This window comes from Centruroides sculpturatus, unplaced genomic scaffold, assembly GCF_000671375.1.
Source record: "Centruroides sculpturatus isolate CEXI.00-Female unplaced genomic scaffold, Cexi_2.0 scaffold137, whole genome shotgun sequence".
NCBI lineage: Eukaryota > Metazoa > Arthropoda > Arachnida > Scorpiones > Buthidae > Centruroides > Centruroides sculpturatus.
This window is the reverse complement of record NW_019384453.1, coordinates 165,523-175,792: the sequence shown is the minus strand read 5'-3', so window position 1 is coordinate 175,792 and position 10,270 is coordinate 165,523. Positions and strand designations below refer to the sequence as shown.

The following is a 10,270-nucleotide window of genomic DNA, read 5'->3' as shown; positions in this document are numbered from 1 at the left end:
TATATAAAAGATGACGTAGTTTGTCGAACAGAAAGTATACTTTGAATTAGTAGAATCTTTAAAATATAAAGATTGAGTTGGCGATGCCTAAATTGAAATATCTCGCTCTTTCGCAGATTGAAGTTTCTCACACATATTAATCTTATAGCGATTTTCGAAGATATCGAATTACAGAATCCCCGAAGTATACCTCTCCTAATTGATATGTTCCCGACCAGTTTAATAATGTGTAAATTAGATGCGTGCGTAGCATCAAAAGGAAATGCCAAGGTTAATAACAGAATCTTGATTTGAATAATGTCGTTTGTATATATCAACGGGAAAATGATATTCTCTAGAGGAGAAAAGAAAAACACATTAAATTCGTTTATTGAAATATTTATAGATAAGTTTAAACGTTCGAGAGTGCGAATACTTACATTTAAGTCACGTCGCGGGCTAGTCGAATCGGAATTTGTAACTTTAATTTTAACGTCATCCGCATACTAACATTGACCAGTCAGTTACGTTTAAAGTATAGGATATAAAAAGCAAATTACCGAGTAGGGAATTCTGCTTTATATCACAAACAGGAAACAATTCAAGAAAATAAGCTTTAGTCACAAAGTAAAACTTTATTACTTCTTATGAGAAAATAATTGGGGACAGAATATAACAATGGAATTTATAATTATTATTTAGGAAGTATTTTAATTTTGCGATATAACTTTTTTACAATATGAACTTCACATATATATGCGCCAACAATAAGAAGTTTCATTCAGAAGTAAGTGATTGAGTTGTATAAGCTCTCTCGAGTCTAGACGACGAAAGAGGCGAATTTTGATTTTCGAGCGCAGAACACACTAGTGCAAAACAACACAATTCGATGCAACCGTTCGAAACATTGTATTTTTCAAACACAACATAGTTCGATGAAATAAATTACGTCAGTACAGGAATTCAACGGGCAAACTCGAGCCGGTCAACTTTCTTGTAGATTTCGGAAGTAAAAAATTTCCAATGATCAGTGGCGTACCGTAGTGGGGGCGGCAGGGGCGGCCCGCCCCGGGCGGCACTTTTTAGGGGGCGGCAAAATTTCACAATAAATAATAATAATATCTTGTAAAAATTTGAAACGTCCTAATCTATACTTGCATCGCGCCTACGATATTGCTATCGTCCGGACAATCTGGGAACAGACTCGCCGGGTGAACTAGTAGCTGTTTCATCCGAGGAATTCCTGCGAAACCTGGTGATCTTTTTTTTTGCTTGTACGATTCATTCGCGTTCATATACACCACTAATATCCAATAGAAGTATTTTAAACAGATCGCTGCACTACCACCGAATTTTCCATTGCTTGTTCTGTGACAAAACTGAATTTTGGTCTTTTAATTGAAATACCTAAATAAGGGGGGCCAAAATTTTCCTCCGCCCCGGGCGGCTGACACCCACGGTACGCCACTGCATGACACTGATCAAATGCCAGGAAGGGATTACGGGTTTTGTCATTGGCTGATACATGGCCGCATTCATCACCACTCAAAAGTTGGAACATCAAAGTGTTAACTGAATAGTTGTCAGTAAGCACACGCTGGACTATAAATCCTTCCTCTTCTACTGCTGTGATAACTTTAAAAGTTAAATTTTTAAGGTCAAATGCAGTTATGTTTGAAGTAAAGTAAAAGGCTACAGGTATCCGATAAGGTGTTGTTAGGCCACGGAAAAGGAAGTATAGCAATTTATTTGCTAATTTGTCTTCAAGTTCTATCAGATTCATGTCCATATTTGGTTGGTCTAAAAATGCATCCAATTTTCTATCATAAATTAAAGGTTTTATAGCCATCTCGCCAATGATAAGGGACCCAAACTTTTCAGAATCGGTCTTTAATCCTTTGAATTCTGCTGCAAGTCGACATTTAATCAGTGAAGTAACACCAATTTCTCTACTGGCATAACCAATGTATCCTTTCAAGGTTTCTGGATGAGGGATATGCAAAATATCAATTTGTCTCAAATACTTGTAGGTCTTGGAGGATTTCCTTTGCAGTAATGCACAAACCTTTACAGTGGTCTCTTCATAGTGTCCCTTTTTCTTACCATAACTGTTAACTTGTTCAATTAAAAAATTAGCTTTTAATGAATTCTTGAATGTAGCTTCAGATACAATTTCCTGAAATTTCTTTTCCAGAGGAGTTTTCCTTAGTCTTTCTTTTAATAAACGTTTTTGTGCTTCTACAGTTGATGTGAGCTTTGAAATTTGTTTTGTAAGCCTTGAACATTTCCTTTTTAAATTTCTCAGTGTATTACTTGTTCTTTTACTTATGAATGAGCAAACAGGAATGTGAACTTGATTACCAATGCTGGCTGTTCTGTTTTCATTTGCATCCTCATTCTTTTCATCACCATCCTCTTCTTGATCAATATTATTTTCCACGCTAGTTAAATACCCAGTTGTAGACTGTGTACATCTCTTTTTGGGCAATTTTCTGGGTTCAGGCTTCTTTCTTTTTAATCTTTCTGGATACTCCTCAAAAACTGATGGCACAGAGCCAGGTAGAAGCCTTTTTCGTGTTGTGCTAACACTATAATTTGTGGGGAGAAAATGTCGACTACAAACTCTAGATTAGTGTTTCTCAACCTCTAACGAATCGTCGCCCCCTTCAACGTAGTATCGCCCCTTCAATAAAACCGTTACGTAGTATCACCCCCCTTCAACGTAGTATCGCCCCTTCAATAAAACCGTTACGTAGTATCGCTCCATTCACTTCAAAATTCCGATGCCCAGGGCCAAGGCTAACGCCAAATTCGTACTGCATCGAATAGACTAGTGACTATATAATGTTATTTGTTTAATTATTGTACAATATAACGAATAAAATATCTAATTATTCTTAATATAATGTTTTACTATATCGTCCAGAAAATTGTTTTTCGCCCCCAAAATATAAATTGTTACTAATCTCCCCCTCAACATGGGAAAACGCCCACATGGGGGCGATATCGCCCCCGTTGAGAAACACTGCTCTAGATCTTTCAGAAGGAATCCAATAACTGCCTTTTTTCTCACCCTCCCTTTTTATACTTAAGAGCCACTGTATTTTCAACTGTGCTTCAGAGGGGAACTCATGGAAAGTAACACCTTTCGTACGTCCACTGCTTTTACACAATGGCATGCAGCAATAAACCATGTTGTGAAAAGAATCGAAGTTTCTTTTACAATAAAAGAAATAATGCGGTATAAAAAATAACTATGTATGCTACGTTGTTTTAAATTTCAATAGATGTGACAACACTTAAGCCAGAGAATACTGTTAAATTAAAGTTTATTTTTCTTTCAAAACTCTTTTACATGAAACACATGTTCAATTTTTAACAATACATATTTTTATTCAATTTTACAGGCTAAGTTGCTTGATACAAGCTAGTAGTACAGATTTATGTATAAAGTCTTTTTCAATTAAAACATTTGGAAAACAATATTCAAAGAAATTTGAGGCATAGATTTGACATATATACAGGTATGTCAGTCGAGAAAATAAATTACATTGTAAATTTAAAACATATCTATAAATTTGACAAATAATTAAAATTACAAATTTAGGTAATATACAAGTTTGACAAATCTACAGTTTCAACGAAAATTGACCAAGTTACAGAATGAGTGATCTAGTAAACAAGATCTGTAAAAAATAGCAATATTTACAATTAAGATTATATAGTGATTGATATACAAAATAAGCAGATATACAGATGAGACATTTAAATTATTACAATATTAACACAATGATTTGTTTATATTTACAGGTAATCACTAAGAATACAGTAAATAATGGTGAATTTAATTGTGACAGATATACAGTTTAGCCAGTGAATACTGCCTTAGCTAGTATACGTCTGTCTCTGAATAGGGGTGTTAAGATGCCACCTAGCGACAAAATTTAGCAACTCTAAACGACCCTCTTTTCGAAGCGAAAAGTTGAGAATGCGATAGCCTTTCTTATCTCGTAAGCTACGCTCGAAACTACAACTTTCGATTTTTAATTTTTAATATTTGATTTCGGCGAATAAAAAGTAATATTTTCATAATTATTTTATAATTTATATTATTTATTTTTTATAGTTTATAAAACATTTTATCGATTTAATAAATATAAATTAGATTTTCCTACAGTTTCGTATATTTTCAATACTCAGCGGGATTAAGATTGACGCTGTGGCCGCCAGCGCCAGAGATCCCGAACGTTGTCTGGCAACGCGTAAAAAAAAGCGCGCGAAAGTTCGTTCAGCGTTGCCAGATTTGGCTACTTTGCGCCAAATTGGGCTACTTATTTTTCATTTTGGCGTTAAAAAAAGCATTTGGCGCACTGGCTACTTTTTGGGCTACAAAAATTTGACTTGGCTACATTTTGGGCTGGTAACACAAATTATTTCATCCTTTGTTTTGCGCACAGAACGGTAATACTTGTTGCGCTGTCTACTCGCTTTGTTTTTAAACATAGTATAATTTATANATGATGCAATTTCCATGGCCACTAATATAATATGTCAGTGTACAAAATCAACACTATTATTGTTATCAGTACATTCTAGTCAGTATCACATTAGAATAAATATTATCATCATAACAATATAATTATTAGTGAAGCAATTAGGATATATAACAAAAAGAATAAATTAATAAAACTTTCATAAATAAATAAAAATTAAAGTAGCAAATAATAATTGCAATAATAAATTAATACCATATTTTACTAAACCAAATGATCACCGTAACTAATCGGGCTATTATTAATAATTAGATATTGAGTAATTTGGCATTAGAAGTAGATTAGGTGCCAAACACCTAGAGATGGCACCTAACATCAACCTCTAATAACAAGTTACTCAATATCTAATTACTAATAATAGCAAAATAATAGCCCGATTAATTATGGCAATCTTTTGGCTTTGTATTAATGCATTAGACTTCAGGATGTTTATTACATATCACATATTTTATTTACTGAATTCAGAAAATAAAAACAATATTTTACATTTACATATTTTGGTATGATAATATTCTTTCACAAAGTTTTTAGTATGTTATGAGTGCATACAAATTATTAATCATGATTTTATGAATTGTTAAACATTCAATATGGTATATATAGTTAATATTAAAAATTTTCAATCTTAAATAATAATCAGTTCCTGAAAAACTTACCTTAGTGCATTTAAACACTCGTCATTTTGCCCTCCCATAGAATCATAATACTGAATTTTTTTATGTCGGAAGTCAATAACCTATAAAAATTCTTAATTTAGATAAATTCATTACAATTATTTAAATTAGATTGAAAAATTTTTTGAACTATCTAAATTTTAGTGAAATTGGTTTATAAAATGTTTTCAAAATTAATTTAAAATTATATTTTACAGAATAAATTTCAATTTGTTGTTTTAATTCCATTTACAACTAAAAAGTATTAAAAAGAAGAACACTTAAATTACTTACAGCTAAACACCAGTGCATTCCCATATGAACGGGAATAAGCAACATGTCATATTCAAAAATGTCAACTTTTCTCGTCCATCTTTTCAATGCACTGTGACCACTGTTTAACAATTTGGTATAGAAGAATGTATTAAAGGCATATACAGTTGGAAAATTATCCAATTTGCTTCTTTCCATAAGCAAATTCATGTAGAAATTAATTATCTATAAAATGTAAAAATAAAAATAAGAAAATGATTTCAAATAAGAATATACAAATTACTATAGATAAAACAACGCACTTCATCATTAAGCCAATTAAGTCCCGCAAGTGTCTCCATATCTCTGCGTGCAACGGACAGACGAAAACCTTCAGCTAAGACTTCATCCGGAGGATTTGGCCTTAAAGCATCATTAACTTCCAAGTACTAAAGCATCATCAACTTCCAAAATCATCATCAACTTCCTTCTAAAGCATCATCAACTTCGGCTAAGACTTAAACCATCATCAACTTCGGCTAAGACTTCATCCTCCGAATCCTCCGGCCTTAGCCGGAGGATTCGGAGGATGAAGTCTTAGCCGAAGGTTTTCGTCTGTCCGTTGCACGCAGACATATGGAGACACTTGCGGGATTTAATTGGCTTAATGATGAAATAATTAATTTCTACATGAATTTGCTTATGGAAAGAAGCAAATTGGATAATTTTCCAACTGTGTATGCCTTTAATACATTCTTCTATACCAAATTGTTAAACAGTGGTCACAGTGNAGACACTTGTGGGATTTAATTGGCTTAATGATGAAATAATTAATTTCTACATGAATTTGCTTATGGAAAGAAGCAAATTGGATAATTTTCCAACTGTGTATGCCTTTAATACATTCTTCTATACCAAATTGTTAAACAGTGGTCACAGTGCATTGAAAAGATGGACGAGAAAAGTTGACATTTTTGAATATGACATGCTGCTTATTCCCGTTCATATGGGAATGCAATGGTGTTTAGCTGTTATTGACTTCCGACATAAAAAAAATTCAGTATTATGATTCTATGGAAGGGCAAAATGACGAGTGTTTAAATGCACTAAGAACATATTTACAAGATGAGAGAATGGATAAAAAGAAAGAAGAATTCGATATGAGTGGGTGGGCACTAGAAACAGTAAAAAATATACCTCATCAAATGAATGGAAGTGATTGTGGAATGTTTGCATTGAAATATGCAGAGTATATAACGAGAGATGCAAAAATTAATTTCACACAGGGTCATATGCCTTATTTTCGCCGGCGAATGGTTTACGAAATTTTGAAGAAACAGTTATTGTGATGAACGTCAAATCTACGACGGTCCATACATTAAATTATTATTTTGCCATTGCAAAATAAAAATATAACCCCACCTCCACGAGGTTCCAAATTTTTATACACTCGTACAACATGGAATTCATATAAAACAGAATAATCAACAGTGTTATAGGGAGGTCGACTGTATTTACATAATCATTACTTAGGAGAATTTTACTATTTATAGTATGATGTGAAGTTATCATTACGTGCGAATGAACATCCGAGAATTCATTTACATTGTAAAACCATAATTGAACTTAAATGCCATTCATACAAGAAATGTCATAACAGTTGCATGGAAAAAAACTCATAATTTCATAACTGTAATTTATGGTAAATCTTCATTTTCTTAACTTTTCTTTTTAATTTCCTGGCATGGAATTTATAATCTGTGATATTCAATTAATGATTACCATCTTATAAAAAGGTAAACGGATATAATGATTTAACTGAACGAAATTTAGTATTTTAAAAAAGAAAATTGCATTGTTTTGAATTATGATCTGTTAAAAATGTTTTTTTTCCCATACTTTTTTAAAATGAAACATTGTAAATTGAATTGTTATTTTCTTCATTTTGAAATGTCTATTATTGTACATATGTGTTACAATATCAAATAAGTTTATGTATTAAAAATTCTGAATTAATAAAAAGATTTTCCAGTTTGTTATGAAATTAAATCCTAAAATATAATTGGAGTAATATAATTGGAATTGATTTAAGAAGAAATAAATTTTATGCTTGAAAACATTAAGAATTTTCATAACTGAAACATAAGCGCATAATTTTACATTCAAGAATAATTACAGTCATCCTGACATTAACATTAAAGTGCTCAGCAAGTAAACACAGAAATTAAAANAATAATGATGGAAACAATCAATACGGTCATATTGCAAAATGGCGAAGTGTCGTCGATCAACGGAGATGGAAGTGCAGAAAATTCGATGGACGAACCACCACAGAAAAAAATAAACCTTGATGATCTTAATGGTACAAATGGATCTGCTCAGGTGGAGCAGACTGGCCCAGGTGCTATGCGATCTCCATCGTCATTGCTCGGTCTGGGATTGATCAAACTCACTAATGAACCGCAGGAAATGGTTACTAAAGCTAAGAAATATGCAATGGAACAAAGCATAAAAAATGTTTTAATGAAGCAAACCAAGTCTTTTAATTCTTTTAAAATATCTATAAAATCCTTTGACGATGGTTGGTCTCTTTTAGATTTCTTCAATAAATAGATCAGTATCGAAATGATCGTTCTCCATTTCGGCCAATGTACGTCCACTCTACCCGAAAACGCGCGATCGAATGTACAGTAACATGGCAGCACATATATCTCAAAGCGCTCGGCTGACGCCCGTAAAACGCGCGTTTTAAGAAAAATCTATACACGCGCGTTTGATTGCATACGCCTATGCAGAACTCTTGGTTCGTCAAACGCGCGTTTAAAAACGCCTAGTGTGTACGCAGCCTAACCGTTTTCCTGTGCTTTTACTTTGCTTGCTGAGTGGTTTCTTTCCCCGAATGCCAGAATTTCGGTCGTGGGTTCGCACCTCACCGGGACGAAAAGTTTTCCGGGTTTTCTTTGTGTCTATAACTCTTGAATAGGGATTGGTTACCCTTAAAAGATCACCCGGAAGGCATTCCCCCTAGGCAGATGGTCCGAGTGTTGCATTGCAGTAACTTAACAAAACAAACGCTTGCATCGGCCGTTGTATGTTGAAACATAAGTCGAGGAGCATCTGTACGAGTTTTGTATATGTAATAAAGTGTTAAACAAAGGGAATGGTGATTTATGAACAAATGCATGAAAAAAGTATTTTCAGTAATATATTTTGGGTAAAGAAGCATCTATGCCATCAAATTTCTTAAATTTTTATCATTTTTTGAAATTTAAGCATTTTTATCACGTGACAAAATGGAAGTTTGAACAAAGGAGAATGTTATAACCAGGGCTGTGGAGTCGCGTAAAAATCTACCGACTCCAACTCCGACTTTTCCTTAGCATCCGACTCCGACTCCGTTTCATATACATAACAAGTTGGTAAGTAAAAGGGAGTCGGTGTCGGCTGGTTTTTTTGACGACTCCGACTCCGGCTAAAACACCAAAACTCCACGACTCCGGCTCCACATCCCTGGTTATAACTGAATATTGGTTAAGGTTTAATCTCTTAAATATGATTTCCAGTTATTACAAGAGAAATAAGCGTATGTAGTTACTCACAGAATTGCTAAAGTATTCTTGTGCAACGTAAATGACATTCGACGAAAACAATGATAAATACTCAGAATTATGTATTCAGGTAAATATTAAAAAATTTTTAAATCCCAAAAATGTGGAAACACTTACGTCAACAGTCTATGGGTTGAAATGACGACGTTTCATTCCTCGCTGCTTTCTGGCATTTAAAACCTTCTTAAACTCCTCCATCGCGTAGTTCTGTGAAAAAATATTCAGTTCAAGCGGGTATTCTAATAGGTCTTCTTTGATGATTGAGTTGGGGACTGAAGTCACTTTTATAAGCGGAAGACGCTGTCTCGCGTTTCGTGCCTTTAATCCTTCTATTTTGTCTAATTGTTCCTGAAAGTATTCAGCCTCCTCTCTGATAGGAAAATCAACAGCAATTCCACCCTTGTTAATCTTACGAATACGTTCGATAGGCACCTTATGCAATCTTTGATCAAAAGAATTAGTGACCAGTGTCTTAGTCTCTTCCCACGTGCTCTCTTTATTATCATTGTAAACTAGAACAGTGTAAGTAAAGAAAGAACATAACGACTTCCGGTGAAAATTCTATAATCTTCTATGGTAAACGTCATCGACCGTTACTATGGCGACAGTGGTTTGAAGAAGAAAGTTGAATTTCGTATATAGAGAATTCCGTAGCGCCTGAAGAAGAACCACATTAGGTTCGAAAACGTTTGCAAAGTATTAGAGAAGAACACCGGTTACAGGCAGTGAAGTTAGAAAGTTGAAAACTTTAAAAATAGAAGAATTAGGAAATTTTAAAATCTATTGTACCAATGAACTTCAAATTAACAGGATAATTTACGTTTGGTATTCTCTAAGAAATGGCCAAATATTGTTGAAAGATAATAAGCCGGAAGCCCGGTAGAATCCGCCGAATATAGACCGGAAGTGAGCGATAAATCTTGATCCGAGGAACACAAATTTATTACATGTATTCACGTTATAGATGCGAGTAATCATCCATATCATATTCCAGTTAATCGGTGCTGAGAATCTGGTAAATCGAGTCCAAATATTCACAATTTTCAAAAACGAAAAACTTCGCGAAAAATTGTCCTAGGTTGAAAAACTTAACAGATTCCTAATCCACACGGAAAATGCTATCCACAAATATATATAATACTTAGAGCTTAAAGTAAAATTTCAGCAAAAAAACTCAATTCGAAAACAGAGCAAAATTTTCCTGCATCCGTTTTAATAAGCCGTT

General features: G+C 33.7%; 2 pseudogenes; one reads left to right on the top strand and one right to left on the bottom strand.

Moving 5' to 3' along the window:
* Positions 1-5,168: 5,168 nt before the first annotated feature.
* LOC111620588 lies at positions 5,169-5,895 on the bottom strand (annotated as a pseudogene).
* Positions 5,896-6,010: 115 nt separating this feature from the next.
* Positions 6,011-6,884, top strand: LOC111620608 (annotated as a pseudogene).
* Positions 6,885-10,270: the final 3,386 nt, after the last annotated feature.